The sequence below is a fragment of the Nyctereutes procyonoides genome, unplaced genomic scaffold (assembly GCF_905146905.1).
Source record: "Nyctereutes procyonoides isolate TBG_1078 unplaced genomic scaffold, NYPRO_anot_genome, whole genome shotgun sequence".
Lineage (NCBI taxonomy): Eukaryota > Metazoa > Chordata > Mammalia > Carnivora > Canidae > Nyctereutes > Nyctereutes procyonoides.
The window spans coordinates 40,939,194-40,966,017 of NW_026575140.1; the positions used below are offsets into that span (position 1 = coordinate 40,939,194).

General features: G+C 40.6%; 1 protein-coding gene and 1 pseudogene across 8 annotated transcripts in view; one reads left to right on the forward strand and one right to left on the reverse strand.

The window, feature by feature from the left end:
* The window catches only part of NFIA (nuclear factor I A), a 368,402-nt gene that overhangs the window by 203,636 nt on the left and 137,942 nt on the right, over positions 1-26,824 (forward strand). The window lies entirely within an intron of this gene.
* LOC129496803 (peroxiredoxin-2-like) lies at positions 4,979-5,570 on the reverse strand (annotated as a pseudogene).

A 26,824-nucleotide genomic window follows, 5' to 3' on the forward strand; every position in this document is an offset into this window, starting at 1 on the left:
AGCAGTAGAACTGAGGCCTTTGAGGTCCAGCACTTGTCCTGCCTTCTTTCTCTTATAGTATTACTCTGCTTTTCTTTGCCTTCTTGCTTCTCCTCCCAAAAGAAACCAGAATTGGAAAGCTACTTGAAAGGCTATTGAAACATTTCCTTTAATTTGCCAACAAGTTGTGAAGTTTATTGGCAAGTCATGTATTTAGAATTCCGAATTGAATTATTGCAGTTTTAATATCACATCTTTTTGCATGTGATTCTCTGAAGAGTGTCGGCAAAGGCCAGTACTATTATAAAGCAGATTGTAAACTCCGTGAAGGCAAAGACTGTTTATTCTTTCTTACTTACTGTTTTGTGGTTTTCCTGTAGCACGTTGCCTGCCGTGGAGTCTGTGTCTACAATCGTTTGTTGTAAACGCAGCACGAAATGCATCTCTCATGCCTTATAACATCTCTGTTTATCTTGTGTAGTATGTGTGCAATATGAGCTCTCCATAAAAGCCTGCTCCAGGGGAGATCATAAGTGATGTCATCCGTATACAGTGGGCCTCCGCTTAGAGCATGAATTTCCCAGCCCATATTTTCCTATGTTCAGTGCTTAGATGGCCAGTCAAGCAGCTTGCAATTTTGCTTACTGGATTGGGGGTGGGAAGTATGCCTATAATACCTGGAGGCGGGGGGTGGGTGTTCATGATACCGGGGGGTGGGGGGACTGTGATACCTGGAGGGGGGTGCCTATGATACCAGGGAGGGAGGGCCTATGATACTTGGTGGGGGGGTTGCATATGATACTGGGGGGAGAGGGCATGCCTATGATACCTGGTGGGAGAGTGCATATGATATCGGGGTGGGGGAAGGTGTGCCTGTGATATAGGCAACACAGCAAGATGGTTTTTCTGGCAAAACGTGGGAAGTTTGCTGCCAAGTGAGGGAGGAAAGTTTTTCCCCAGGTCTTGGCCAGGACTGGCAGGAGTTCAGGCTGCACATTTGATAGTCTTCCCTTTTTGCCGCCACCACTGTCCTCATCTGCCTGTAGTCGTCGGTTTTCCTAGGTGTAGCACTCCAACAGAAGACAGTATGTGAGTCAGAACCAGGTGTGACTAGTCAAACTGTGAGAGATGTGCAGGTTATATGGCAAAACTGACTTAGACATGAAAAGATCTTTGTGCCAGAAGAGGCTGAGCGAAAGGAAGGAACGCAAGAATAAATAGAAGTAGGCTCTGTGTAAGCATGTAAGCAAGTACACATGTGAAAAGAAAGGCCAACTCATAATTCTAATAAGTAACCTATACTTTATGGGAAAGCATAAATGTAAGACATAATGTCTCTCTTGCTCATTCTTCTTTTTCATGATCTTGTAGGGTCTATCTAGAAAGTGGGTAAAATTTGAGGAAGGTGATGGGTTTGATAACTTCACTTACTGGAGGAACTGTTTTTTGAAAGGAAGAGAGGGTGGCCCTCCAATTTGAACTTCGACAGGTGCATGGGTAAAAGAGGGATGGGAAACCGAGGCCAGAGCCTTGACTTTGTCACTTATCTGGCCATGAGATGCTTTTAAAACATTCAGATGCACTTGGGTAAGGGTACTTAACCTCTCTGTGCCTTAGCTTCTTCGTCTGTGAAACGGGACTACTGATTCTTGCTCTTCTTCCTCCCTAGAATTTAGTAAAGATATAATGAGGGGTTGCCTGGGTGGCTCAGTCAGCTAAGCATCCGCCTTCGGCTCAGGTCATGATCCCAGGGTCCTGGGATTGAGGCCCGCATCAGGATCCCTGCTCTGCAGGGAGTCTGCCTCTCTCTCTCCCTCTGTACCGCTCCCCCACACACACTTGTGCTCTCTCTCTGGCGTGCTTTCTGTCTCTCTTTCAAATAAGTAAAATCTTTAAAAAGAAAAAAGATACGGCGAGATATCCGCAAACACTTTTTAAGAAATAGAATGAGGAATTCCTTCATTTCCAGCCCTGGTCTCCAGACAAATGCTAGGAAACAAAATTAGTATATTCCACATCTTTTTTTTTCAGTCAACCTAACAGTACTCATTTTCAGGTGAATACGGTTACAAAGCTGTTGCATGGGAAATGAATGCTCCTCTCCTCTGGAAGCATATTTTACCGTTTAGCCCACAACTTCTCTCGCATGCCCACAGAGTCCTAAGGACACTGAAAAGTATTCTTTCCATATTTATCATTTTTGCCCTTTATTACCAAGCTAACTTAGAATTCTAAAATTTTCAAAGATAATTTTTAAAAATGTAAGCACCTAGAATTACCTCAAATCGCTCAAACAAATAAATGAAACTCACAATTTCTAATAATGACATTCCAGTTGATTCAGAATACATTTAAGGAATCTTTAGACAATGTTAGCATATTAGTGTTTGACCTCATCTTAAACTTCCTTGAATCTATAGCCATTTTTCTTGTTTGTACTGAGTATATTCACTCCAGTGACATTTAGATACATTTTTAGTTGGCTTTTATTTCAGTTTTTTCTTTTTCTGGGACAGTCAGGTTAGAGACAAAATAGGCTCAAGCCCAGCATGTTTATTGTTTTGGCAAAAAGATGTATTTCACTAGATGGTGAGGGTTATAGGAACACGATTGTTTCCAGTAATTCTTATGTGTGTTTAGTGGTCTTAAGTGGAAATATTAGTGTCTTCTTTCTTAAGCCACTGGTCTGAAAGATCTATCAAACATAGAATTTAAATCTTTGGCAGATTATGTCTACAGTTTTAGAAGTTTTGAGCACCTTCTGATTCCAACTCTCACCTCTGCTTTTGAGTCTCCATTTCTATCCATTATGACCTCTGCCTACCAAATACTTGTGTCCTCAAGATATCAAAGCTCATTTCAAAAAAGAAAAAGAAAAAAAGAAAAAAAGAAAAAGATAGGGCAGCTCGGGGTGGCTCAGTGGTTTAGCGCCACCGTCAGCCCAGGGCATGACTGGAGACCCGGGATCGAGTCCCACGTCGGGCTCCCTGCATGGAGCCTTCTTCTCCCTCTGCCTGTGTCTCTACCTCTTTCTCTCTCTCTCTCTCTCTCTGTCTCTCATGAATAAATAAATAAAATCTAAAAAAAAAAAGGAAAAGATAGTAAGTTTCAAAGCATATGTCTGATATATATTGGGAGGGCTATGGTATGTTTGCCTTTTTATGCATTTTTCTGGTGGAACCAAATTTGTTCAGCCACTCTTCTCAGAAAAGTCTGAAACCGTGCCCATGTAGAGGTACAGCAGGACAAGCAAGAGTCAGTCATTCCCAAGACCTTGTTTTTTGGTTTGTGGTGCCTACCGAGGAGGCTATTTATAATCTGACATATATGACATAAATTGGTAGAGAAGAGCCTTCTTCGTTAAATGGTTCATTCATTTCACTGGCCTGATGCAAGTTATATGAACCACAATGAGTCACAACAATTACTCGTTTAATTCTTTTTTTACCCTGTATTCATCTAAAAGGTTTGCTCTATAAATATAAGACCTGTAGATAAAAGGTTTCTCTAAAAATCACTCTCTTTTCAAGATGTTTTCATTAGTTGGGATTCATTTAAGTGGGTTCTACGCTGCATACCATTAAAGGTGTGTGTAAATGTTTTTATTGGTTTCTTCCCTATCTTCCACTGTGATATTTCCCCTATCAGAGGCAGTGCCATTAACCTTAGCAGTGCTGAGTGTGATTGTCTTTCGATCAGCCCCATCATTGCAAACCACTGATCCATAGCTTACATTACTTAAACCACTGGTTCCTAAACAGAAAAATAGCCCCATTACCTTCCTTGGAATGGTGATAGCCTGTCTGAAAAATCCTTTCAAAAAGAAGAGTGAGCAAAAATACTTCCTACTTCCTTTGGGAATAGTCCTTTCTTTGATATAAATGTTGTAGTAGTAGACTGTAAGTGTCCTATTTTAACTATACACGAAACATTGATTGAGTGCCTGCTGCATTCAGGGTGCTGTGTGAGGTATATGGATGATACAAAGATGGTTTGGGTGCAGTCCTTTAAGAGACATGCTTTTTTTCTGCAGGTGATGGGCGTATATGCCTCTAATAATAATATAGGGTAGATATGCTACATGCTCTAAGAACAAAACAAAGTCCCCTGAGAAGATAGTAGAGAGAATGCTTTAATTCAGACTTCAGGGACAGGGAATGGAGAGTTGGATTTCACCCCAGCAGAGAAGAGTGAGGCACATTCCAAATCAGTAGAAATAGCCCCCACAGGCTCTGTGTGATCTAAAAGTTTATGGTGAGCTTGGAAAAGAACCAAATAGTCTGGTATGGCTTGCGCAAGGTGAAAATGGGGGATGACAGAAAGGCACAGTGTGCACAAGTATGACCTTCATGTTTTAGCTTTAGCTTTTCGGTTCTCCTTGCAACATAAATCAAAGATGCTATCAGTTCACACACATGGCAGACTCTCACTGTCATTAGAGTTCAAGTCTTAATCCCACCCCATCATTCACCCAGAATGTTGAAGACAGTATCGGATTAGGAACCCAGAAAACTGGGTTTCACTGCTGGCTTGGTTGTTAAGTAGCTGTGACCTTGAATAAGTAACTATTCTTCCCTGAGCCTTGATTTCCTTTTCTGTAAACCAGAATAAAGATAGTGCCTACCTCATGATTGTTAAGAGCTTAAATGAGATCATGCATAAAAGGCATTTAGCGCAGTGCTCTCAGCATCTAGCTAGTGCCCCTCAAAAATGAAAACTACTAATTTTCAATAATATTTTGACACCTCATCTCCCATCTTTTTTTTTATCTGTCCTAATACTTTATTCATTACCTTTTGGCCTGTGCCCAGCTAGATGGGCTCTAGGGAAGGGCTCACCATTCATCAGCTCCCAACTGGGAGAATGAGAAGGCCTTGATCAAGCCCTCCAGAGTCATGGACTATGAAGTTTTAAGGGGGCAAGTCTGGCCTTTCCTGGGTCAGCATGGGGTATCCAGGTAGGGGTGTAGGTGGGGGCCGACAGCCCAAGCTTTCCGCCTGTCTGCAGTCTAGTTGTGTTTGGAGAAGTATTCTTTGCTGTCGTCCATGTTAGGCTTGATTGTGTCACTGCCTGGCTTCCAGCCAGGGGGGTAGACTTCCCTGTGCTCATCCGTGCACTGCAAGGCCTGAATCAGTTGCAGAACTTCATCCACAGAGTGCCCAACAGACAAATCATTGACAGTGATCTGGAGGACACCTTGCCATCAATGATAAAGAGGCCCCTGTAGGCAATGCCCTCATCTTTCTTCAGCACACCATAATCTTCGGATTAACTTCTAGTTACACAGCCAGCAGGGGATGTTCAGGGGGCCTCTGTCCTTCCTGGGAGTGTTGATCCAAGCAGGTGGGTGAACTGAGAGTCCGTGGAGACCCCAACACCTCACAGTGCAGCTTGCAGAAGTCTTTGGCATGCTCGCCAAAGCCAGTAATTTCCGTTGGGCAGACGAAGGTGATGTCCAACGGGTAGAAAAAGGGGACCAAGTATTTCCCTTTGTAGTTGCAAAGCTTCGCCTCCTTGAAGGTGCTGTCCACCACAGCAGTGACCTGGAAAGGTGCAATGGGCTTTCCGATGCGTGCCTTGCCAGAGGTCATGACTGCAAGCTGCATGGGCAAGGGCAGCGTGCACAGGCTGGCAGATGCAGGAATACCCTCATCTCCCATCTTAAATGAACTGGACTTTATTTTAGTTATTGATAACTTATAACACACTGAGGGAAAAATCCCTCTGTTCATACGTGGGTGCATTAATTTGAAAAGAAGATCCCAACTATTTCCTTTCCTATAAAAAGCACTCTAGGTGAGTGCCGACTTCTATTTGTAGAAGAGGCATTTTGCAGATTTGGAGATCTAAGGCTTAGAAAATTGGACTTTCATGCATATCTAAGATAATTTCTAATAGAGCTCTTTTTCATCCAGTGGGTTTATGGAAGCTAAGAGAAGATAGTCCTCTCTAGTTATGTACTAAGTGCTAAAGTTTTCCTTACATGGTTCCATCCTTTCTCAAAAGGCTCTAAAGATCCCTCACATCGCTGTTAGCATTTACTGCCGCTACCATAGCAATTTTGCATCTTGATCTTTTCATTGATTCATATTTTACCTTCTATTTAGATCTTTGAAATTCTTTTCTGAACTTTGAAAAGACATAAGAGTATGACAGCTTGACCTGGCTCTGTCTTAGGCTATGGGGAAGAGATTAACTTATGTTCCAAAACTAGGGTGTTACCTCTTTAATTTTACTTTTAAATTTAATCTCTGTGTCTGTAAAAATTAAAGTTGTTGGGGTTTTTTGTTTTTGTTTTTGTTTTTTTTACTTAAAGCACAACCTTTAAGAAAAGCATATTTGTTAAAGGGAACTCTTAATGGGGAGAAGGAGAGATAACAAATTTGAAGAGAATGTCTGGCAGCACAGACTTCTGCAAGTTTGAGGCGCTTGGTGAAATTTCAAACAGTCCAAATGGAAAATTACCCAGTCTGTTTCCTCAAGATAGACTTGTTTGTACAGCTACTCAAAGTTTAAATGGCAGAACAGTAGGTACACACGCTGTACTTATAAGCTGTGTTTGTATTACAATGCTGTGTTTTTAACCTCCTTTGAGTTTGGAACACAGGCTGGTTAATGTCTTAGTTCTGTGCTTCCTGGATTATTAGGGAATAGCTCGGTTGTATTTAATAACCAGAAAGAAAAGAAAAAAAAAACAGGCAAATAACTCCGCTAAAAATATCTCTCATCTCTTGGGTTTTTTCTTCTGTTTTATAGGGAGACTATTTAAAAGTTAGATATTAAGTCCCAGTTTCATGAGACTGAAGAGTGTTCAAATAGCTGAGGGTTTTCTTGAGTATCCTTATTTTGTAGAGACCCAGTGAAGGAACACACAGGACAACTTGAATTCATGAGCAGATCTGGTGCATCTCTGATAATCATGTTTTATATGATTATGGGCAATGGTAATAATAGCTAACATTTGTATTATCCCTTGGAGTTTTGCAGAACACTTTCCTATGCATTATCTTCTTGCCTTTCTTCTTCTAAGTATAATTACATGATATTCAAATCGGTCTCTCCCCAATTCACTGGAGCATGAGTAATAAATATAGTGAATTGTAAAAAACTGACACATGTCTAAAATTTTGGAGAACAAGGCCATGAAAAATTAGAGTCCATGAAGTCTAAATCCTCATTTGTACTTGGTAAAATAATATTATAGAAAATTATATTGAAGTGTAATACAACTATTTCTGTATATTAGTAGTTAGCTCACAGAGATTTATAGAACGTGTTACAATAATTTCTCTACAGTGAATGATCCAGTACAACCAATTTTATTTCTGTTTCATGTAATAGTTCTTTCCCATGAAAATAAATATACTATTAAATTGTGATCTTTCTGGGGTGCCTGGGTGGCTCAGTGGGTTAAATATCTGCCTCTTGATTTCTGCTCAGGTCATGATCTCAGGGTCATGAGATCGAACTGTACATGGGGCCCCCCATAAGGGGAGGGCTCCACACTCAGTGGGAAGTCTGCTTGAGATTCTGTCCCTCTCTCTCTCTGCCTCTCCCCCTGCTTGTGCACTCTCTCTCTCTCTCTCTCTCTCAAATAAATAAATAATAAATCTTTAAAAAAAGAAAAACTAGAGGTGCCTGGGTGATTCAGTTGGTTAAGCATCTGCCTTCAGCTCAGGTCATGATCTGAGTCCTGGAATGGAGCCCCGCATTGGGCTCCCTGCTCAGCGGGGAGCTTACTTCTCCTTCTTCCTCTGCAGCTCCCCCTGCTTGTGCTCTCTCTCTGTCAAATAAATAAATAAAATCTAAATAAAAAATAAGGGGATCCCTGGGTGGTTCAGCGGTTTAACACCTGCCTTTCGCCCAGGGTGTGATCCTGGGGCCCCGAGATCAAGTCCCATGTCAGGCTCCCTGCATGGAGCCTGCTTCTCCCTCTGCCTGTGTCTCTGTGCCTCTCTCTCTCTCTCTCTCTCTTGAATAAATAAATAAAATCTTTTTTTTTAAATGAAAGAAAGAAAGAAAGAAAAAGAAAAGAAAGAAAAGAAAAGAAAAGAAAAGAAAAGAAAAGAAAAGAAAAGAAAAGAAAGGTACTCTTTCTAATTACCAGGCTGACATAAGGGGTGTGTGTATGTGTGTGTGTATAGTTTGTATGTATGTAATCTGTGTATATATAATAGCTCCATTTTGGAAAGATCAAATGGCTTATAAAGAATAAGTACAGTAAAATGGAAAATATAAACAAGTTTTAAAAATGAGGGTTGGGAAATATATAAATTAAAATAGCAGAAAGGCAAAATCAGAGAAAAAACTTGAACAAAGATTCTACAATATAGATCTACATAGTTAATAACATTGAGATATGTTTGGTTCTGTATTTCCTGGCAGCCAAAGGAAAAAAAGAAATATACAGGACTAATTATGTGATTCTTACTACCCATAACATGATACACAGCAATTCCTCAAAGAGAGAAAGTGTTACCTGGCACACAGTTCTGATATTTCCATGTAGAACTTCCAACAGGGGGACACGGAGTTGCTCCAGTGACATTCAAAGCCATTAAAGTTAATGCAGTAGAGGATTTGTTAAGATAGCTTCTTTAAGGGCCTACTAACTAGAAGCTGAGAGCCTAATGCAAATGTGTAACTCAATAAAAATAATTTTGAGTGACCCATGAAGGTAATTTGCTTCCAATCCATCAAGAAATTTATAAAAGTTAGAGAAATTTACATCACAATCTTTACAAAGTCTACACAAGGAGGTAGATCTCATAGCCTTCAAATGATTTTAGATATTTCTCACAGCTAGACTTTTGATTAAAGCTGAGCCATAAACAATTCCCATTGATTTTTTTTTAAATAACCAATACTTGCTTAGAGACTGGATCCATATACTTTACACAGTAGACAAGCAGAGTTGGCCTCATAGGCAGAAACTGTGCTTTTTAGGAAAGGTCTTGCTGGGGTAAAGGGAGAACAGGTATTTGCCCTTGTGATTATTTTTAAAAATTCCGTCTGTAGTATCTTCCCAATGGCTTGAAGATCTAGTTAACAGTGAATAAAATCTGTTGTTGGCTAAAGAGAAACATGATTTAGAATGCAGAGCCTTTAGAGAGAGAGTGAAAACATGCTGATTTAATTCTTCTCCAAATAGAAATGATTGATATCACATTGTTGTCTGAAAGCACTTTCCCCAAGTGGAAAGAACTTTGGGTTCTTTGGGGAAGGGGGTTGGTGAAAAGGTATGTTCTGTCAAGGCCAGCTCACCTACAAAAGCAAACACCAGTGCTTCTTCCAAAGGTGCTTGTTGGCAGTCCTCAGCCTCTCCTGGCCTAGTCACCTTTTCTTTGAGTTCCACCCATAACTTTTGTCTGAAAGAGAACTTTCTCTTTTTTTTAATAATAAATTTATTTTTTTATTGGTGTTCAATTTGCCAACATATAGAGTAACACCCAGTGCTCATCCCATCAAGTGTCCCCCTCAGTGCTCGTCACCCAGTCACCCCCCCTCCCACCTCCCCTTCCACCACCCCTTGTTTATTTCCCAGAGTTAGGAGTCTCATGTTCTGTCTCCCTCTCTGATATTTCCCACTCATTTTTTCTCCTTTCCCCTTTATTCCCTTTCACTATTTTTTATGTTCCCCAAATGAATGAGACCATATAATGTCTGTCCTTCTCCGATTGACTTATTTCACTCAGCATAATACCCTCCAGTTCCATCCACGTTGAAGCAAACGGTGGGTATTTGTCATTTCTAATGGCTGAGTAATATTCCATTGTATACATAGACCACATTTTCTTTATCCATTCATCTTTCGATGGACACCGAGGCTCCTTCCACAGTTTGGCTATTGTGGACATTGCTGCTATAAACATCGGGGTGCAGGTGTCCCGGCATCTCACTGCATCTGTATCTTTGGGGTAAATCCCCAGCAGTGCAATTGCTGGGTCATAGGGCAGATCTATTTTTAACTTGAAAGAGAACTTTCTGAAACATTTACAATATTACATGAACATGCTACTGTTGCTAAGGACCAGAAGGGTTATTCACACAAGGGAGAGTGTGGTAGGTGTGAAGGTATGTGTTTTGACAACTGCCATTCCCCCATACAGTGATCAGTTTCTCTTTTGACCCTGTCCATCCATTGCAGAGAGGTGTGGGCTAGTGTTGGATGCTTGGAATGGGAAGTCTAGAAGGGTCTTTTGTTCATAGTAAAAACCACATGGGATTCAGGATTGTTAAATTGTTGAGTTTGTATATCCTGATATTGAACTTTTAAGCATAACAGAACAAAGAGAGGGTTTTGTTCTCCAAATACCCAGCTCCTAGCTGTGGTCATTTTTTAGTACGTCACCTCAAACTGATGTCACCAGAGAGCAGCTGGGAGGTCCCAGGCCAGTGTCTAAGTGGGAATATGCAGCAATGATGAGGGAAAACTTAGTTTCTAAGAATTTTGTCTTTTTGGAAATCCCCCTTAGACTAATGACAGAAGAAAAAACATGTGGTGTGTGTTGAGTTGATCATTCCCCAACAGGATGTTTTATTTTTTTGTGTTTAGTCTTCGTCCATAGTAACAATTAGAATGGACACATCAAAAATCAAATATGCAGACCTTGTGACCTATCTTGTAATCAAATTAGTTTGGGGGCAGGAAAATCTAGCTACGTAATAGTCTTATTAGATGTTCCCAAACATTTTATTGCAATATTTTGGAAAAAACATCTACAAACAAACCTAAGTTTTCAATGTGTTTCCTATTCAATACATATTTTGTTTTTGGAAGATTAATTAAGCTGTATGTTTATAATTCCTTAGTTATTTTAATTCATCAAAAAATGCTGCCTTTTGAGAAACCCATGTCAGCATAGGGAGATTATGCTTTGCCCCCAAAAACATGTTCCTGGAAAGGGGGATATATCTTTAGTACACTCACTACCCACTCCCAAATGTTCTCCAAACTTTAAAAATATTTTTGAAACTTCAAGCCGTTACTCTTCATTTGTTTCTAGTGATATTGAAATAAGTTTTTTCTGGGGCGCCTTGGTGGCACAGTTGATTAAGTGTCTGACTCTTAATTTCTGCTCAGGTCATGATCTTAGGGTCATGAGATCGAGCCCTGCGTCAGGCTCCATGTTCAGTACAGAGTCTCCTTGAGATTCTCTCCCTCTCTCTTTACCCCTCCCTGCCCCCACACTCTCACTCTTTCTTTCTAAAATAAACAAATCTTTTTTTAAAAAAAGTTTATTCTGATGATCACAGTTGCTACCATTGAGTGACTAAAATGAGCTGAGCACTATGTATACTTTTCATTTTCCTAAACTGTCTTTTTATCGATGAGTAGACTGAGGCTCAGAGATGTCAGATATCTTATACAAGTCAATGGCTACTAAGCGCCAGAACATAATCATTTCTTCCTTCAACACTCAAGAAATATTGAGCACTTACTTTGTGACAGAGACTTTTCTAGCTACATAGGCTACATCAGTGAATAAAGCACCTAAACTCCCTGCCCACTAAGGAGCTTCCATTCTAATTAATGGAGACAGAGAATCGAAATATGTTGTAGTGTGCCAGATGGTGAGAAGTGGTGTGGAGAAAAATGAAGAAAAGGAAGATAAAGGGGGAGTCAGGGGTAGGTTGTGTTCTGAAAAAGATGGCCACAGATGCGTTAACTGAGAAGTTAACATTTGAGCAAAGCCCTGAAGGAGGTGAGGGAGTAGGACGTGCAGATATATGGGGGAAGAGTAGGGTAGATGGGGTGCAGTGAGAGAGGAGGAGCACAGAAGGGCTGGGCAGAGGCACAGTTCATGCAGGACCATGGTTCTCAAACTTTAACTGCACCAGAATCACCTAGAAGTCTTATTAAAGATTTTATTTTTTAGAGAGAGAGAGAGAGAGAGCGTGCACACACAAGCAGGGGGGAGGGGCAGAGGGAGAAGGAGAGGGAGAGGGAGCATCTCAAACAGATGCTCCGCTGAGTGCAGAGGGCAACACAGGCTCGATCTCACAACCCTGAGACCATGGCCTGAGCCAAAATCAAGAGTGGGATGCTCAACCAAATGAGCCATCCTGGCGCCCCTTGGAAGTCTTGCTAAAACACACTGTGGAACACTTCTCCTACTGTTTCTGATTCAGAAGTTTGTATTTCTCCCAAGGTTCCAGATGATGCTGATGCTGCTAGTCCAGGGGTCACACTCTGAGATCCACTGGGGCTGTTGTAAGAGTCTGGCTTTTCCCACCAGTTGCATGGCTGTTGTTGGCGGGTTGTGAGTACAAGAGAGGTCTCTATGCTTGCGAGAGTACAGTGTAGGGGACAAGGGCAGAGGAAGGGACACCGATTAGGGCCCTACCACAGCAATCCAGATAGGAGATCATGTTGATATCACTAAGCTGTGTTCTCTCCATTCAGAGTCTCTTTGAGGTTGTCCTCTAAAGACAAACTTTCTAAGTGTGAGTTGTGTTCAACCTAAAATTCCTTTGGCTAAATCTTTAGCTTCGGTAAGTATTTGAGTTTCCCTTCACAGAGCTGCTAGTCAACAAGTTTCTGAAAAGGATAGAAAAGATGGGGGAGCTCAGAGTTGAGAACTCTTCCGAAAGAGCTGACAAGGCTCTGCCTAGGAACATGGAACTTTGTAAAGAGATCATTAAGGTGCCAGTGGGGATGCCAGTGAGGACGGTGGGTGGGAGGGAACCCAAACTTGGCCTTCAGCTTCTTGCCACTGTGTCTACGAGCTGATCCTTGGTAGGACGGGAAAGGTGGAAATTCCCAGCGTCTCAAAAGAAGTGTTGTTTAGGGTGCCTGCACAGGCTCCCTGGGACAACCCACATCTGTGAGGGTCAAATAAGGAAAGAAGGAACTGAAAGGTGACATCGCCTTTGCTTCCTTCCTGATACACAAAATGAGGGGAGCAGCAAGGAGAAAGAAGTTTGAGCTTGGAGCCACCAGCCTCCAATGAATAACTGTGCAACTTGGGCCTGGTCCCTTAGTCTCATCTGCAAATGGGAGTCACAGTGGTGCTTGTCTGCTTGCAGGGGTTGAGGGAGCATACTCATCAAATCTCAGTGGTAGCTGTCATTCTTATCACAATGAAATTTAAGTAGGTTTCCATCAACTTTTCAAATCCAACATTTCGTGGTCCCTTACACAAAAATGGTATAGTGTACAACTAGGGAAAGGGGGAAAACATGGAAATGCCATGGGTGTTGAAGTACATAGTGGATGTGGGAGAGGGAGGAGTAATAACTGCTGTGAAGGAGGGAGGAGGAAGAGAAGACAGGTAGAAAGTAGAAATATAGTGGAGATTGGGAGGGAGAGGTGTTTAAGATAGAGAACCAGAAGAGGCAACATAAAAAAAAAGAGGGAAATGAGGAAAAAATGGCAAGGTGGGAAGAATCAGAAGGTCATGAGACTGCTTAGCAGGGCAGAGAGTAACCCCAAGGCAACCATCAGGGCAGATGTCCCTTTTGGAACCTCCATGACACACAGGAGGGCCACTGACTGGTGCTGCAGAAGTCTCTACAGTTCTGAAGGGCCACAGAAAACAGCAAGACAGGTATCAGAGAGGTTGCAAGTTAGTGTTTGGAGACTTCTTAAGTGTGATGTCTGTGCCATGTAGACTCATGAAATATGATATCCATGCAGACCTCTTAGCTGAGAACCTGGACAGTTTCTACCAGTCCCCATGAGAGCACACGAGGACCAGGATTCCTTCTGCACATCCTGGGGCTGAGTCCTGTGTGACCTGCTCCTCCAATGGATGGGAATGACAAGGACCACCACCACCATCCCTTTGGGGCCTACCCTTAATGCTCAAATGGGCAGCATTGGTTGTGTTTAGCAGATGCAGACTGTGAGGCTTAATTTGTTAAAGGGGTATGGGTACTCCAGCCTGGCTTGAAAGGACTGTCTTTCTATGAGCAAGAAACTATCTTCTGATGGTTTTTAGGGACTTATTACTCAACCTTTTTGCTTCTCTCAGTTCTCTGGCTCTCTGCCTGCCTGCCTTTTGACTCTTTCACTCTTACACCCTGGAATTGTTCTTGAATAGAAACTATGAGATTTGGTGTAGAATTTCTTTTTTCCCTCAGCTGTTGTTTCTAAAGTGTTTTCTCCCTGTCATCCACCTCTTCTTTACCACTTGGCATTATTGATTACTCAGGTTACCTACAGAGTGATCTTGTTCTCTGAATCACCTGGTCTATGGAGGTTCTTTGCTGGTCCCACCCAACCTTACAAACATAGTGCCCACATTTTGACCTGAGAGTCCTGGAGGCATTGTCCCATAGGATCAGCAAGTCCATGCACAGCCGTGTATTGTCTTCCGTGTTATGTCAAGTTATACAAAACCCCTGGACTGTAAGAAAAGTCATCCTAGGGCTAACGTTCAGGAAGCATTCCCCCCCTAGTGTGTCTTTCTGGGCATCATCCTTTTCCAACTCATCTTTTCATCTACCAACATCTGGCACACTACCATACACACAGAAGTTCAGAAAGTATTAGGGTGACTCATGGAGAGTGGATTACCCATTTTAGACAAAAGCACTTGTAAAACCTCTGGTGGGTGGTGTGTGCACAGAAGGATCCGTGCATTTTATAATAACCACACCGCCATCCAACACCAGAAAATGTGATTAAAAAAAACATAATGAAAATCAGTCACCTGGATAAGTGTGTTGAGTGATCAAGTGAATTGGCTGTGATCTACAAAGAATCATTTCCAGTATGCAGGTCTGATCCTGTTTCCTTTTTGCATTTTTATTGAGTTGCTCTGGGGTAATACCAATGGGAGTGTTTGCCCATACAGTGGAGTTGGCAGTTGAGTCACTTGTTTGTGATAGCTAAACTTTTATGAACCCTTAGCAGTTCCATTTGCAGGCATCTTTAAAGATTCCAGATTTTCCCAAGCCTTTTGTGGTAATAGCTGATGCATCAGAAGTAGAACTGGGAGCTATTCTTTGTCAGGAGTTAGGAAATATAGGCAGTCTTGTCTTCCCTATAAATGTAAGTTGTTGTTGTTGTTGTTATTATTATGTCAGCAGTGAAGTACTCCCTGGAGAATGGAGATACAGCTTCACAGGGAAAGCCTGCCTTGCTGTGGAAAGAGGCAGTAGGAGGAAGATGATATTATCTTGTGGTAATGAATTTACCTTTATGACAGATCATTATCCCCTTCTGTAGCTGAACCGGATGAAGGACAAGTCTAACAGAATAACCTAGTGGTACTTGGAATTTATTGGCTTTAAATTTTTCAGCTGGAAGAATGCAATAGCAACCAGGTTATTTCTATAGGAATGTTGCAGAGGGGGACAGAGATGAAGGAAGTCACATTTTCTTGCTAGTGATGGTAGAAAGCAGGGGGTGGTGACAGTCCTTTACAAAACAATGAGTGTGGGATGTCTGGGTGGCTCAGTGGTTAAGCATCTGCCTTTGGCCCAGGGCTTGATCTTGGAGTCCCTGGATCAAGTCCCACATCTACTTCTTGCATGGAGCCTGCTTCTCCCTCTGCCTGTGTCTCTGCCTCTCTCTCCCTCTCTCTCATGAATAAATAAATAAAATCTTAAAAAAAAAACACACACACATGAATGCAGTTTCTCATATACGTTGCCATTTCGGTGTTTGAGTCACAGGACTAAATGAGTGGGAAAAAAGCATAGGACATTGTCATCGTCAGTAATAGAAATTGCTGGAGGTCTTACTGAGTGTTATACTATAGGAAAAGAGCAAAGATTTATTTTTAAAAAGAAGGAGATGAGCAGCCTGGGTGGCTCAGCGGTTTATCGCTGCCTTCAGCCCAGGGGGTGATCCTGGGGTCCCCGGATCAAGTCCCGCATCAGGCTCCCTGCATGGAGCCTGCTTCTCCCTCTGCCTGTCTCTCTCTCTCTCTGTGTCTCTCATGAATAAATAAATCAAATCTTAAAAAAATAAAAAATAAAAAATAAAATAAAAAGAAGGATATGAGATTCCCTTCGCAGGTGTGTATAATCTGAGGTCATGCTTTAACAGCTGCATGTAACATAGAGCCATCGTGTATTAGTGAACTGGGGTTGTAGTTTTGCATGGAGGCAAGCAGTGGTATAAAGAGGTAGGTATCCTGATGGGACAAGGGTAGGCTTTAAATCATCTAGGACTATATCCTGGCTTTGTCCTTTACTTAGGGTGTGACCTCAAGCAAACCACTTCAACTTTCTTAGTTTTCTCAGTTAGGAAGCTAGAAGTCAACACCTAGCTCAAATCTTTTCTGTATGCTTTAGCATCAAGCACCTAGTAAGTCTCCAGTAAATGATCATTTTTGGTGTTTCTGCCATTCTTGTTGATGCTGCTACTGCCTGGAATAAGGAGGCCTGGTGTGACACTCTATGCTAGATTCCAAGTGGGGCCCACATCTAATTATTTTGAATGATCAAAAATCAGTGTTGATGTAAAGCTCCTCAAATCCAGCATTGCTACCGGAGCCATAAGGAATCCATCGCATTGCATTGGTAATCCATGCTATAGGGTCAGACTCTCAAACCATTTCCATTTGCACAATCATCAGGAAAGACAGATACCAAGTGTGCATTATCTCTCTGTACACACTCCATGGAGTTTTCCTCATCTTTCCTGTCTTTCCTGTAATTTCCAGCTGATCTCTAATACTTGTGAATCATGTTGACTTTGTGGAGCCTAGCACTAAAAACTCTATATTGAGGGGCTTTGCCAGAGTTGGATTCAAAGAGACCACTGAGCCGTGTTCCCTACGTTTGCTCCTGTGAATCTGGGAACCTTATCTCCTTCTTCAGTATTCATGTCCATTATCTTTCATTTTTGGCAAAATGAAAACCTTCTCCCTATGACTTCACCAAAAAAAAACCTTCCTGACCCACAAGTCTATATTATGATTTTTCCTTACTTAAATCTTCTCATTTCGGGGCATGTTCTCTCTCTCTTTCCCTTCTCCCCCCGCCCTTTTTTTTTTTTTGTTTTTTTAACTTTTTCAACCATGAGAGAGAAAAACAGGAAAATTCACACGAGAGTTTACATACGTAAAGACTTGGTTAGAAGTTCCCCTGAGTTCAGGGAGTAAAAGAACTTTCAAAGCATAGAAATTTAAGTGAATGCTTCCTTCTTCTCTTCTGTTTTGTAGAATGACTGCACAAAATAGAAGCAATTGCTTCCCTTTTATTTTTTAATAAAGCAGAAGCCTGTTTTCAAATAAGTACTTGAATTTCCCTTCGCAGAGCTGCTTGGAATACATAAGAATACCTAGAGAGCTTTACCATGGCAGAGATGTTTTACAAAGGAAGACCCAGTTGGAGTTGCTCAGTCAAGATGTGTCTTGGGTGAAATGTTAATCAATTCAGCACATCCTTGTGTTTTGGAAATCTCTTTCCTGTGCTGGGCTGGTGGCCACATTATCTGGTAGTATAGATGCAGTATTAGACTTTAACAGGTCTGTTGCAGCAACTATGCGATCATGGTGCAACAATAGGAAAAGACCACTGGAAATGGAGCAGCTCCACCTCCTTCCAGTTAGAACTGCCATTTTCACCTTCTGTCTGATTACATTACTATGAGCCTGCTACCCCTCAGGAGCTGTGCAGTGCTTCAACCAAGCTTAGATGGAGCGGCAGTGCTTGCTGCTTTTGGTATCAGAAGTCAGTGGAGGCTGCCCTCTTTGTCAAGATTCCTGGGGAGGAAGTGTCTTACTGCCTTTTAGTGTATGGGGGATACACGAAGGGGGAGTTAGAGATGCTAGGTATCTTGTAATGCTCTGGATAGTCCTGCTTGATAAAGATTTATTCTGCCCAAGATGCCGGGAGTGTCCCCATGAGGTAAGGGCCCCCAGACTCTTCAGTCACATCAGCATTTCCAGCTCCTAGTTACAGCCCTCATCAGCATTTGAGCCACCTGCTCTCTTTTCTTCCTCTTTTTTCTCCTTTCCTCTTTCTCCTCCCCTCCCCTGCACTCCCACCTCCCACTCTGTATCTTGTGGTACATCTCCTATCCTTTCTTCCTTCCTTCCTTCCCTTGAATCTCCTGTACCTCCTTCGATAGACAAAACAAGTGTCCCCACCTCTGTGAGGCCTTCCAAACACCCCCACATATTTTTAGGGGCTACTTCCTCTGTGCTGGCATTGCCTTTAAAATACATGACTCCATCCTGGGAGTGATCCGCTGCATGATGTTCCCACTGTTCTGTGCCCGTATAAGTGCCTGGTGGGCAGGTGCCTGGTCTTCCTCTCTGTATCCCCAGAACTCACACAATCCTGGCAAACTGCAGGCTCTCCATTTCCGTGGAATAAATGGATGAACAGTAGGTGTTCGGTTAGTATTGCATTGCATTTTCTGAAAAAATATGCATACTGTGCTGGAGTTGAGTAAAATTTCAGTCGCTGCTTCTCAGCCTCAGCACTACTTCTACTTTGGGCGGCTGCTTCCTTCATCTGTCTTCACATCATCTTCCTTCACTGTCCTGTGCATTAATGAGATGTTTAGCAGCCCTGTGGCTGCTGCCACTAGATGCCTGAAGCACCCCTCCACAGTTTGACCACCAAAAATATATCGAAACATTGCCAAGTATCACCTGAAGGCCCAGTGACTCCCAACTGAGAACCATTAAATTCAGGTAAAGGGGGGATCCCTGGGTGGCGCAGCGGTTTGGCGCCTGCCTTTGGCCCAGGGCACGATCCTGGAGACCCGGGATCGAGTCCCATGTCGGGCTCCCGGTGCATGGAGCCTGCTTCTCCCTCTGCCTGTGTCTCTGCCTCTCTCTCTCTGTGACTATCATAAATAAATAAATAAATTAATTAATTAATTAAAAAAAATTCAGGTAAAGGAAGAACTAACGTGCATTCCATTCCATTGAATAAGCAAAGTGTACATATCTTGTGGCATCAATAGTTCATTAATCCAGTTAGCAAACATATATAGAGCTTTCTCCAAATTATTGGGCTATGTGGTCTTAACTGTTAATGCTTGAATATTCTATGAAAATCCACTGTTGGCAGAATTCTAGCATTATGAAATCACAGAGCAACCTCTCTGATGCTTGAAGGCCCTCTACATGGCAAAGAGGCCTTTGGAATCACCATGAACATCTTAGGTCCCAAAACATAGCATCAGAGGTATTAGGAAATGGTGCCCACTACATTGGTTTTCCACACCACAGCCTTTATGAGGTACCATGCTTGGGTTTGTGCATGATTTCATTTAATTCTTCACTCCAGCAATAGATTAAGAAATTGAGGACCAAAGTGGTTAAATAGTTTGCCCAAGATCCTCAGCCATTAAGTAGAAAGAATTTGGATGGGAGTGTATGTCTGCTTGGGAGCAAGACCTAGGCTCTTTCATGCTGCCCACCTCTTAGATGAATTTTTTTACTCAGTGGGGAATAGAAGTTGCCCACTTCTGTCTAGAGGTTGGCTGTCATCAAGATGTGGAGAGACATCTATTATCTGTTCTGTGCAGCAACATCTGTACTCCTTATATCATTGGCAAGCTAATAAATATCTGACAATGATTAGCCCAGTTATGTGCATTTGGGAGTATTGAGTCACAGCACAACTGTAGGTATACAGTTGGCTTATACTTTGGGTGTTGGAAAGTAGAGTTCATGGAGATGGGGCCATGGCCAACCAAGAGATTTGTAATCCCCCCTCATCTTTTGTCTATACCAGACCTTTGTAAGTGCAGTGTCTACATATCTTAATGAGGTCTCAGATGAAAAACAGAGGTATCAGTATTACCAAGGTTGTTCTTTGTAACAGTCCTTTATTACGTGACTTGATTGGCAATGCAAGATGAGTTTCCAGATTGTGGTTCTGAGTAGCATTCTGTAATTCACTGCTGACCCCCATTCCCAACATTTTGATTTGAAAAAAAAATTTCAAATTGGGATTTCTTTATAATAAGATGAATTCTATACAGGTTTCATTTGATAAACCAAAAAATAAAACCTTCTTAATAATTCTGTTCCCCCCAGTGCTCAGTCATAGCTTTCACTCTTAAGCTAATAGAGCTTTAAGTTTTCACATACGAACAAAAAATACGGTCAATTAAGTAGAAAGTGCAAGGATGGATCAAAACCATATATATGGGGAAGGAGGTAGAAGAGAAGTGGTGTTGAAGGATACAAATTGTTTTGAGAGATTGTAGTTTTAGTGGTATTGATATGGAAGAAATAACCTTCCCACAGTGTTGTTTGGTGAGAACACTTCCCTTTGAGTATCAAACTGAATTTCAGTTTGGGTAGAGTCTACTGGGTCCATCATCTGGTGGGGAAAAAAATCTGTAGTTAGATCTGTGGATCAGGGATTTGTGTATATATATATTGATGTCGATACTAGTTCTCATAATCTTACCATCATCTCCTGAGCCCTTCCTCAATGCCTGGGCCTCTGAAATAGGTATTCTTATTCATGCAATTAAAGGTAGTGCCACAGTTAAGGACATGGGTTCTTCAGTTAGATGGCTTGATTTGAAATCCCATCTCTACCCATGACTCTTTGTTTGATCTTGACTTAGTTGCTCAGTCTGTCTGTGGCTTGGTTCCTTCATCTGTCAAATGAGGACATAACAGTACCTACTTCATGGCACTTTGAAGATTAGAGGAGCAAGAACACATGAAAAGTTCTGAGAAGAGTAGCTGGCACACAGTGAGTTCTCAGCAAACACTAGCTGTTGTCACTGTATTGTTCTTCTTAAAGGCACAAAGAGACCATGCCACATTCTGGTCATTAGGGATTATATAAACCATCACTGCTCTTCCAGGAAGCTTTCCCCAACCCTCCCTAGACTTTGTGCCCTCAGAACCTGCTTCCATTAACAGAGTCATATCCTGTTGGATGATAATTGTCCCTATACTTGACCTTCAAAGAGGTGCACCTTGATGCCTCCCATACTGCCTGGAACAGAATAGGTATTTACCAGATGTTTCTTTGGATAAATTCATGGACGTTTAGTTAAGATCACAAATTGAACAAGAGCCATGTCTGACTTATAAAAATAAATGATAAGCTATAGAAATATTCTCTGACAATGATATATTAAATTATGACTCAGGACTTACTGCTACTTACAGAATATTGTCAAAATTATTTAATCAAATTTTGGCTGTATCATCCACTATTGCTATCATCTAGCACAAGTACTTGCTGCCTCTCCTACCCTCAACATATGCACTTGGCTCCCTAGGCTATAGGATTATCCTTGTTGATCCCTGTAAGTGCGTCTTACACTTTCATCTTCTCCTGTCAGGCAGTCATCAATATTTATTGAGCCTACGATGTGGAGGTCTGTGATGCTCTAAGGATACGGAAATGAAATCAAAAGGTGGTGACATTTGAATTGGGTCTTGCAGAGGTGAATCAGGTCTTCTCGCTAGTTCTTTAAAGGGTGTTTTTGCTAGACTGTGAGCCCTTGAGGACAGGGGATATGTCGATATTTATTCCAAGTTCGTCATCTATACTTAGCTCGTAGATTGGCATCAATAGCCATTTATTGAATGAACGAATCAGGCAGTAGAGAAAACTTGAAGTTTATAGTTAAAGCACATTAAAAACACACACACACACACACACACACATTCAGCCTCTCCCTAACCCTCTTGATGGTGGTTGGAGCCTCAGAATTGGCCATTGAGCTTACTGACATTTCCAAACAATTTACTGTAGAATAGAGCAGAATGCACTTGGCTTCCCCAGCTGTGTCCAGAGGGGCTCCATGTTCAGATTAGCCACAAATCATACCCCTCTTGGTATTGTTGCTAAAGGCAACACTGAAGGCCAGAAATACCTATGTTAGTGAAAAATATTTTATTTCAAGTGCTTCTGACAGTCTACATCTGACCAAAAAGAAGTGTTTGTCTTCTGTCTCAGTTTTTGAGAAAGTGAACTAAATTAAATACATGTACATATATGTGCACACGCATGCATCTGTGCACACAGGGTTCTCACCTCTGGTCTGTGACCATTCCACAACCTTAGGAAGATTTTATAGATTTCCTAGGGTTAAGGAGAGAAATTGAGCAATAGGTGGTCACAAACCGGAAGGACTTTGGTGTGACCTGGCACTGAGTAGCTGCCCTTGACTCTTACTTTTGGAATAATGACAGGTATTCAATAAAGTATCATAGTGATTAGAGAAAAGAAAAAAATATTAGAGCCATAGGACCTGCCCTCCTTCTGAACAAGCAGTGAGACAAAGGCATTCATTTGAATTCCTGATTGGTTGACAGTATGCAGCCTGTTGTTGCTGAATTTTATTTCCTGTTTATTTTCAGAGTGTTGTTGGTTTGGTTTTGGCAATAAGAACTTGGGTCATTTTGGCTTTATCTCTCTTCTTATTTCACCTCTGTCCCTTCATTGAGTGCAGAGAGCAGAATGAATATTTACTTTCAAGCTTTACATGTTATTTTATATCTTTGCAGAGTCTGTGTACCTTTAGATTCAAGAGTGATGCTGTGAACAAACAAAATACTATTTATGTGATTCCCGAGAATTTATTAACAGTGAACATTTCTTCTTAGCAGCAAGAGGAGATCAGGGAGCCTTGAACAAGATGTTCATATATATATATATATATATATATATATGTATATATATATATATATATATATATATACAGACTGATGAGCCAATATTTGAAATCAGGACCCTTCCAGAAAATCCAAAATGCATATTTTGTATTTACAGACTGTATGTATGAGCCCCCCCAATAAAACAACAAAACATAGAGTAGTTGAAATATAATTAATTTTTAAAAATCAACTTCTAACTATAATACCTGAACTTGATACTTGGTAAGGGTGAAGGATAGAGGGCGTGATTGGGGTTGAAGAGGAATTTGGAAAGAATTGTAATAATCTGACTTGTAAGAGTTTGCATTCTAATTATAGAGACAATAAGCCAGTTCAGTTGTGGGCAGAATTGCGTAGTATTAAATACCTAATGAAATCCATAAGGCAACAAGTGTTATACCCTAGAGTGTGCTTCACCAAGGGAGCCCTTCTGGAGGGGTGTTCAGAATGTGTGAGGACACTCTTGGACAAGGTGGGGATATGGGCAGTCAGTGGTGGAGGGCAGGGATACTGGGTGTTCTCCAGCATACAGAGGAGTTCTGAACATTGGAAGGAGTCCCCCCTCAAAATGCTGGTAATGTTTGATGAGAAACATAGAAGAAATTCCGAGAACTCCAGTGCTCTGATTTAGCTAAAGCTGAGTAGAAGATGTACTCGGTCCATTCTGTGAGTCAAACAAAGATTCTGTTCCCTAAAATGAAGGAAATGGCCTGCATCATAAAGTGCTTCAGTGATCAAAGTCAGTAAAGTGAAACATGTCGATCATTCTTCTGCTAAAAGGGCAAATTCTTTTAGCATTGATTTAAAGCAGTTAGGAATCAAGACCCTTTCTTTAATGATGCTTTCTGATGGCTCTCCATTTATATTTAAGTGAGGAGCTAAAATGTGGAGGCCCTAGACTTGTTCATTTCAAAGAGGTATTTTTACATTTAAGGTTAAAATTGCTTATTTTGTATATTTTTATACCACCCAAAATATTTTCATGTTTAAAAAAATTTAAATAGTTTTCATGTGAAAAATACTGAAAAACAAAATTAGATTTCTAAATACCTATTTTCCAGAACAGACAGCATTCATGTAGTTACCAATAAGAACTTTTAGCACACCAAATTCTTTAAATAATAAAGGCCAAAAAAAAAAAACCAAAAACCCACAAACAAAAACCCAGCCATTTTAAAATTTCCTCTTTCTCTAAATATGCCTGTACATTGTTTATTGAAAAATTAGATAAAACTTGATCTGCTTGAAAACAAATTGACCTAGAGTTCATTTCTAGGTTGAGTATCTATAGTTATCACCCCCAAAATACAAGGCCAAAATTTGAGTCTCTGTATTTAGGCTAATGCTTGGCTCATGTAGATGGCCACTGCACATTTAAAAAATAGATTTATATTTAAAATTATATTAGGAATTACAAATAATTATATTTTTCTAAACATTTGTAAATAAATCTAGAACTTGATTTCTAAAATTTAACTCTGTTTATTAAAATAATGGATACTAAGGACTGTTCTATCGCACTTTAGAAAAACTTCAGAAATGCCAGAGGACTTGCTTTTAATAAGTTTTGTGTTACTTGCTTTAGAGAATGGTTTTATTTTTACTCAGAAATTAACACAAAATTATATTATCTAGCATTATTATTTATTTATACAACTTTTCTGTGAATAGCTACATTATTTATTACTCTGGTCAGAAGAACATAGTTATTTCTACCTGTTGTTTGTTTTTAAAGTTTCCTATAGAATTCAAGATCTAAGATATATAATATATTTATTATTTATAAGAGTAGCTGCTATTTTTTTTAACACATTCTGAGTCTTAGTTTCTTTGCTAAGCGTTATAAGTGCATTATCTTGTTATTCCTAACAAATTTGTGGTAGGTAAAACCCATTAGTGCTATTTTACAGATGAAAAAAACTGAGACTTACAATATTTAGGACTCTAACTTCCGTACTACTGTCCCTTCTGCTATTTTATATGTAAATAATACCTTGCAAATGTAATTTTTGAAGGACAAGATAAATGGACATGCCAAGATATCCCTGTATAAGAGAAAAGAAATACATTGCAAGTTTGCCTTGATTTGTACTTAGACTAGAGTATTTGGTTTTTCTGATCAAAAAATGACTAAAAACTATGAAACTGAATGTGTTTGATAATTTCTTATTTTAAATTAGATATATAACTTATTTGAGTTCAAAAGTAAGTCTGGAGAAGCTTGCTCAGTGAGGCAGAATTAGCTTCATTTTAAGCAAACTTTCATAAGCAATGGTAATAACTCGCTGAGAAGAATGGACACTGGCAGGCTGAATCCTTGGTTGCAAGCTGACACTTTGAGGGAATGTTCTTAGCAAAACACTCACTTCAACGGAAATTAGGTCAGCCTTCTGGAACATTTATCATGTATACCTGTCACCAGCAAGACCCAGTCCTTAAAGTGAACTGAGATCACAAGCAATAGTCCCTTCTGCTCTGAGTTGCAAAGAACACTCTAAACCAATAGTTCTACAAATATCTGAGCTTGGCAGAAACTCCCATAAAGCCAAAGCCAATGCTCATATAGTTGCTGTGGGAATTGAATTCCTTAATACTCTGTTTATAGAATTTTGAAACGGCAAATGGATTTGGTCTGTTCTGAAAAACAATCTGACCCATGGCTTGTTTGGAATAACATCTAGAGTTGCTATAGAAGGATGTAAGCAGACAACCATGTCTGATTTGCAAGCCAGTTTCACCAGCCTCTGTTTGTCCCATACCACACAGCCAGGTTGGTTTTTGCCCTACTCAAGTTATTATTTGCATTTAAAAGAAAGGCCACCTCCTACTGAAGCTAAGGAGTGCTAATTTGATATAGAAACTGGAGTAGTTAGCAAAATCCAGAGCTAGAGGAGTTAGCAAAATCTGGAGCAATAGAAGTTAAGATAGAGTGTATGGTAAAACCAAAACAACACAAATGAGTCATAACCCAATGTCCTTTCAGTAATCATGTGGCATCATTCTGGTGGTTTCAGAGCAATGTCAGCAAGTATGAGTAGGAATTGGAGATTGCATCTGTGTGGGTTTAGGTACATTGCAGCTCAATGGATATCATTCATTGAGAGTCTTATGGATTGAAATGCCCACGTTCAGCAAGCAGTCAAATCTCTCTATCTGCTCGGTTGAGTTACCTTCTCTTTAAAAGGAAATAATTACTTACCTTCTTCATATGTGCTTGTTGGGTAAACACACCTGTAGACTTCACTAAAAAATTGCTCATGAATATGTGAAATTGAAGAAAAAGAAGAAATTATTGAATGTGTGTGTGTAATAATCTCAAGAAGAGTAAAAAGAATGAGTGGTTAAGAATAAATATTTCATCTCGATGCCTATTTGTCATACATGGAGTGAGGACCCACCATGTGGTGTACACCGTACACATGGTAGAATTAAAAAGATGAGAAAGATACAGTTCCCACTCTCACTGAGCTCTCATTTGTGTGTGTGTGCATGCATGTGTCTCAGTGTGACACATCCTTAAACAAGAAATAATCATAGCCTGTGTGAAAAACACCACAGTGGAGGTTATTTTGAAACTCAGGAGAGAACTCAAGAACTCAAAGTAGTTTTGTCTGTGAGGAGTAGGTGGTAAAACAAAGTTTGGTTTTAAACTGTATCCATAGAAGGATGGGCCTGTTACATATGAAAACCCGCAACATTTGAGGGCTGAAGGGAATAGTGGGTATGGAAGAAATCTACTGATGATTTCTTGCTGGAAGAATTAAAAACAAAACAAAACAAAACAAAAAAAACCTTTCATTATCACACCCTATTAAGCCAGGACCAGGAAACAATTTCTAATCAGCACTCGGATCTGGGCAGAGATTGTGCAGTCTTTTGTACCAGGCCTCAGATCCGTGTTCTCTATTCACACATGCTCACTTCCAGCTGTTGTCATTGAAATCCCACATAATCTTTTAAGGTTAAAGGCCAGTCACCCATGGCTGCTGCAGTTAAAAGGTTATGCTGATTTCTGTTGTCAAATATTGGCCCCTTTCTCTCCCAATCACTCCCATTCTACTTTTTTTAACAAGAAAAATCCAGCCTAGAATTGTATTACATGACTTTAAAGTCTTAAAAGTGTTTCTCCATTGTGCTAACACGACATGGCCTGAACAGTGTAATTCATTCTGTTATATTCACAAAGAATTTTCTGGTACTTCGAAAATACTTTGTGTTTGTGCTAAGCCAGCAAACTTCAAAGTATAGGGGCCCACACAATTTGTGGCATGGTGTAGTATCTGCAGAAATGT